The sequence below is a fragment of the Parasteatoda tepidariorum genome, chromosome 2 (genome assembly GCF_982258835.1).
Source record: "Parasteatoda tepidariorum strain Cologne lab strain chromosome 2, Ptep-v5.0, whole genome shotgun sequence".
In the NCBI taxonomy this organism is placed as follows: domain Eukaryota; kingdom Metazoa; phylum Arthropoda; class Arachnida; order Araneae; family Theridiidae; genus Parasteatoda; species Parasteatoda tepidariorum.
The window spans coordinates 58,786,980-58,793,847 of record NC_141756.1 but is presented as its reverse complement, the minus strand read 5'-3'; positions in this window follow the sequence as shown (position 1 = coordinate 58,793,847).

Sequence of the window (6,868 nt, the reverse complement as noted above, 5' to 3'; positions counted from 1 at the left end):
CAGGATTAAACATTAATACTGATTTTTTTTGATTCCAGGTTTAATTTTTTTTTTCATTCTACTTAATAGCTTTTGAGACTTAAGCGTAGATGATATGCAGTGCTTGTTTAACTAATCAAGAAAAAAGGGAATAAATATAATATTACATCTAAATTTTCAAATACTTGATGCTAGTTTTTCTTCATCACCAGCGACATCACAGGCTTATTTCCTTACAGTCATCTGTACGCGATCGATTTCGAAAACGGATATTCTTAAATTACCGGAATGACTTATTATAATTATTTATGGACGAAGAGCATCCGAAATCATATATTTAAACCATATCACTTTGTCGAATTTACGCTGAAGTGTTAAGCTCTTTCCACATTCATACTATTATATTTATTTTGATATACTCTACAAATCGCGAAAAAATCCAATTTCATAAATATAACTTGGCATAAATTTAATTTGCTGTAGGAAACTAAAATGTTTAGATTTTACTATAGAAAAAAATTTTTATTTCGGATTTTACATATCCCCAATGATACTAATGTCTGTTTTATTATAACAAAGGAGTTTATTTTCAAATTTCGAGGATACTTTTTTCGAAGAAAAAAAAAGAAGATATATATACGCTGCTTATTATACTGGGTTCTGCAATTTAATGAGAAAGGACAAGAATTTCCACTGGTGATTTTTCTCTCAAAATATTCAATGCCACGAGAAGTCCGTTAGGGGCTATAACTTTAGACAATGCTTTTATTGGGGCAAAAGATTCAGATTTGCAATAGAGGTCGCTTTTAAATGTTTCTGGAAAGCTGCAGACGAGAATTAAGGAAGACATATTGTTCATCATTAAGTTTTATGGGTTGACTCCGCTCTAATACTACCACTGGGGTCGCCAAAGCATAGATTGGATAAAGGCAGTCCAATAAAGGTTGCCGCCATTGCAGCATTTGCGCCGCCTGGGGACTCTTCCAGACAATCTGTTTCTGGTGCTGTAACCAGGATACTCAATCAATCAGTCTTTTATTAAATCGTTCCCCTAGATTTGCATATCCTGGGTAAGAATCGGGGAGGATTCAGAATAAATAATACTCCCAGCGCGTTGGCGAAGTAACAATTACTCTGGCCTTTTATTTTTTCCGTCTTCCTTCCTTCTCACTGGCTTCTAAAAGAGGCTGTTCCACGTGCTTAATGGTTATGTGGTCGTCTTTAATTTGAAGAGGATGCGTTTTCTGTTTTAACTGGCTTTAAGGGAGGATGGTTATTTATTTGGCTGGAAGGCTTTTCTCTTAAATGTTATAAGTGGAGACGGTACATTTGCATAAAAGGACGTTAAGAACCTTCCATAAACTCTCTCTCCCCCCTTCAGAAACGGATCAAGAAACGCTAGGAAAAGAAATGATGTTTTCGGCAGCAGCTGCGGGGCATCTTTATATTCGAGTGTTAATGATAATGATTTTCATTTAACTATGGGTGAAAATTGTGTTTGAGTTTTACGGGGAGAAAGTGTGCGTGAATGAAAGTGCGTCGCGTTAAATCGAGAATTAAAAACAAAATGACAGATTTATACCTTATATGGAAAGGGAAATTCCTTTTCTTCGATCCGTTGCTAATTTGAAAATGGATTCAATAATGAGTAAAATGCTTTGAAGATGAGTTTTTTTTCCTTCTCTGTTTCGCAGACATTTCACAATAGAGCTGAATTATAAAACTTGTTCAAAATTCCAGGGTTAGAGCCCTTAGCTTTCACTTTTACTGCTAGCCGTAAGCCTGTAAATTTAAATTTTCAGTTAGTAGCTAGTGGCTGGTAGACTCTAATAACTTAGCCACTTTTTTCCTCAAACCTAATGAGTCTGTGACTGATATCGATAGGTCGTTTTCAAGCAGCCACTTTTTGCAAACTTTTTTATTTGCTTCGATCAAATTATATAAATTTTTTAAAAATTCGCTATAGAACTAATATCTACCATTATATAAATTTAATTATCAGTAAAAATAATAAGAATCTAGGACAAAATTTTAGTTAAACGTACTGATTTTAAAGAACTTAATTAAAATATATTCGTAGACGCAAAATACATTTAATATATGCATTATAACTTTCAAATATGTAAATTGATAAAGAACTCTTCTTCCACTTGAATCCTTCCATTACAAATTTATGAATTTTAAAGGATAAAATTTTTTAACGGAGACATTGGATGTTTGACTGAAAAATCAGTTTTCCAGAGTCTGTCTGTATTGATGTACTTTTACTGTTCAACGATTTTCAGAAAAAATGATGGGGAAAAGTGACAAGTTGTTTACTTACATTAAGTAGCTACTTTTTTTTATTCATTCGCCAGGTGGCGATTAGTTATTTTTAGGACTAGCTAGCTCTATATACAGCATCGCCTCAGTTTTCAGTTCATCTCCATGAAGAACCTGAATGCGCTGGGTAATCGAGGAATATTGATTATTTTGAATAGTCTATCACTTAAAACTCTCAAAAATCAACTCAGCATTTTAAAAATTGACTTGAATTCTTTTAAAATTGAAACTTACAATTAGCTTAAAACGAAACTAATTTCACATGACACCAACGGAAGGGAGGGTTTCCTTATGACTCCCGGGAATACAAAACCAAAATTTGTCATAGAAGAAGTGTTGTTGCCTATAAAGGCGTTTCATTTATTTATTTTAATCTTATTTGTTTTTGTTTGTTATATTATATTATTCATTTCGTCTTTACATCTGCGTTTAGTAACATAAGTTTGTTCTTATGAAACAATTGGCTTTTGATGTGAAAAAACGTGTATACTTCACGTTGTTGATAATCTTATATAACATATCATTTTCCATATCCTCTTCTAACTAAAAAAAAAAAAAAATCACTTAGCAAACCGAATTTCTCCTCGTTAATTAAAAATATTTTTGGAGAATTAATGAAAAATTGTAGTTAAAATTAAATTATTAATTAAAAGTATTTTCAGAATAGCTGATGGACGCTTAATAAGAAACATAATTTTTTCTGTATTTCAACTGGAAACCATGCATTGAATGTATTGAATGTTTAGACCATGGGTTTCTAACTTACATGAGGTCGGGGGCCGCAATTAAAAACACCAGTCAAATGGCGGGCCGCAACTTTTTCAAAATTTTATATAGGACTCTTATATGTTTGAAGGAACATTAATTATTAATGTAAGATTTTTATCAAGTTGTACAAAACAAAAGTATTGAATTACAAATCAAAATATGAAGTAGATTTTTACCAGAGAAATAAATTTTTTTGCACCGTTGCTATGTTAAATTTCACAGAAACGAAGAAATCATGCTTTTTTTTAACGAAAGAAAAGTATTTTAAATCCATAAAGATTTTTTACGAAGATTGTCCTCAAAAAACTAATATCTAATATATTTTTGCTCGCGGGCCACAAAAATGGACCTCCCGGGCCGGACGTGGCCTGCGGGCGGACAGTTGGTAACCACGGACAATTATTATTAAATTCGTGCAAAATGTTATTAAATTATGTTATCGAAATCAAGTTGAAAATTATAAATATTTTGATATTCAGAAAAACAAAACTCAACACTAATATGACAATAAAAGGAATCAGAGTTTAATTTTCATTTCAATTAAGTTAGTGACAGAATTTTGTAAATATTTTGCCAATATGTTTCGAAATCATTTCTGTCCAATTGAATGTTTAAACTGAAATTTTAGTCACTAAATAGATAAATATCATAAAAGTATAATGTTTGCATAAAACTACACATCTAAGACATGAAATTCTTTTTATGTCGTTAATTCTTTTGTTCCTGGATGTTTTCTTTCATAAATGAAAGTTATTTTTTAGTTACAGCAAAAATTTCAGAATGACAACTCTACTTGCATTGAAACATAGAACCAACTACCAAAAACTAGCACTTTTTTAATTAGATTCTCTCTACAAAGTTTCAACTAATATGTCGTCACAGAATTATATGTCGTATTTGCGCAGAATTATATAAAACTCCATCTGCGCTTGACAGTTTTCGTTTTTAACAAATAATATTAAAAAAAAAAAAAAAAAGACAGAATTTCTTACATTCTTTTACATAGGACTTTATTTTTGTGTCCTCTATGGCATATATGTTACTTTTCTATAATTTGCAAAGTGAAAGATAGTTCAAAAGTACATTAAACTTCATTAAATGGTGTTTTTCCTATTATTTAGCATGAATTCCTTTTTTGAAACGTAGTATTCGGCGGCAAATTTTTATCTTCTACACTAATTCTCGTTTTCTTATTTTTTTTAAATTTTTTTCTTCTTTTCAAACCATAAGTCTCCCTTTTATTTCTTCTCGAATAGACTAACATGATCCATCACTGTCAAATTTCAGACTACCTTGCTTAATTATCGTTGATGTTTTTGTCCTTTTTTCCGCACATTTTTTATAACCCACGCTCTTTGGTGCTGATCATTATTATTTTAAAGTTTCTTCTATAAAAGTCGATTTCTTCTTAGTATCAGCTAAGAACTTCTTAAAAAACTATTTTTTTCTTGTCTCTGCTCAATGCTTAACTAGCGAGAATATTTTCTAATGAATTCTCAGTAATCGTCGTTTTTAATTTCTTTGCTTAAAAAAATTAGCTTTTCTTTATATTTTGCTATAATTTTTTTCTTCCGATTATTGTCGATAAACTTGTTTCTATGGAAACTGATTTATCTAGGGAATATTTTTTTTAACTCGTCGTTTATGGATATTACAAGCTTTTTAAAGTCAATATTTTGTTTCGTTTGACGTTTGGAAAATTATATGAACGTGACTTTTGTAAGATTTAAAATTGTCTTCCTCAGTAAATAAACTGTTTCTTCTAGCATGATTTAATAAATAGTTTTTGAAATCCATGAAATTTTTTTAATTCATTCTTTAAACAACTCTGCTGCTTATTGTATCATAAAATCATGCAATTTTGCTTAGTCACCATTACCAGATATAAATTCAATTAGCTTTTTTAATAGGATTTTTTTAATAATTTATTTTAAAATGAACAGTGAACACATTTCTGTGTTTACGACTGATGTTCAACTCCGTAGCTTTACAATTTCGTACCCAATCCAGAATACAAGAGAACTCCTGGATCAAGCACTGGGACAAACTAGCTTTCGTGGTGAGACTTTTGATTAAACTAACCCGCATTTGCGTTACATGGAGAAGAAAACCATGGAGAACTCCCACGGTTAGCCCGATGGGAAGGGGATTCTAACCCGTGATCCGTCTACCACTGAGTATATTTTATGTCAGCACTGTGGTCGATGTGAACCGGGAGCAGAATTAATATCGACACCGGATTGCTCAATTGTATTTAAATTTTATCGACAAAAATTACGCTAAGAAGATGTGAATATTTATCTACGTAGCTTACAATCCAATTTTCTCATAAGTTTTAATTAATTTAAATGAAACCAACTATAATTATTTAATAAATATATATTTTTTGCCAAAAGTTATCTTCAGGCGAGTGAGCTTCAGGTATGGGGTCAAGAAAAATTGCGTACGGGAATGAGGACAATTGCTTGCATATTTTGTACTGGAGACTTTGACCTGCGCTCTGATTTTGTCGGTTGAAACTCCAAATCCTTTGGTAAAAAGAGGCATTGTTAGTCAGAAAAATTCGTCTTTGTGTCTGATTTTGTGACTGAATTAACCTAGTACTAATTAGTCTAATTGGAATTTAAAATATGCTTTTTATGAATGAGATTAAATCTCACTTGATTAAGAACTTCACTCGCTTCAAAAATATGTAAATTGAAAATAAGAGTCGACGTGTTTCAAACGCTCGAAAACTGGTGCCCATTTTTAAGACTTACCATACCGTAAATGAGGAGTTGCCAACAGAAAATGGGAATAAAAAGGTGAGAAATAAACAAAAATGGCTTCTCTTGGCCATTGTGGTTTTTCATGTCCTGTTTTATATTCTTTTTTCTTTCTCTGCTGAGGTTTTTCTAGTTTTGCTTCTCGCCTTTATTTTTCCATTTTTTCGTTGGCAACTTTACGTTTTTAAACTTCAAATCACTTTTGTTTCGTCTCATTCATGTCTAACAAGTCTTGAAAATGGGCACCCGTTTTTGAGCGCCTACTTTCATTTCCATTCGCTATTTTTAAAGCGGATGAAGTTTTCAATCAAGTAATATATTGCCACTTCGGCTTCTTAGGATTATTTATTTAAGATTAAGTTTCATTTTAAAATCTAATCCTTCTTTCTTTTTCTTCTTTCTTTTTTATGATGCTTCGCTGCTTTGAACTCAGAACTATATTTTGTTAGAATTTATTGGATTTATGGAGTTATTATGTGTGCTTCTCTTATTGCCCAAGAATCAATGCGTCGTAAGAGTTTTCAACGTTCTACTTAGTATTTACCCAAGTAGCACATGGATAGTGTAACAGCTTTAGTCTACATCAACCGACATTGTCAATATTGGCGTAAATCGACATTGTGTGTACGATATTGTACGATTCCCGTCGATTTCACATTAAAAGTCTGTTTGTAAAACTTTTCATTTTAAACGTTATTATGTTCTTAAATCAAAATTAATCATTTAAAAGACAAAAAATGACGTCAAATTGTTGTAATTCCAAAAAATAAATTTAAAATATAAATTTAGAGATATCCGAAATGCTGAGAGATATCGATCGACGTTCCCCAACGTTTTTACAATATCGAACAATATTGTTTCGCGATATTGAATATACGTTATAAAAGGGGTCCATTTTTATATAGTACAATGTTTCACTACGATATTGTGCAATGTTCAAAGCTAAGTTTTTACGATATCGTTTTTGTGAATTGTGCTACTTGGGTAAGAAATGTAGCGCCACTTAGTATTAAAATAATTAAACTCTTTTATGG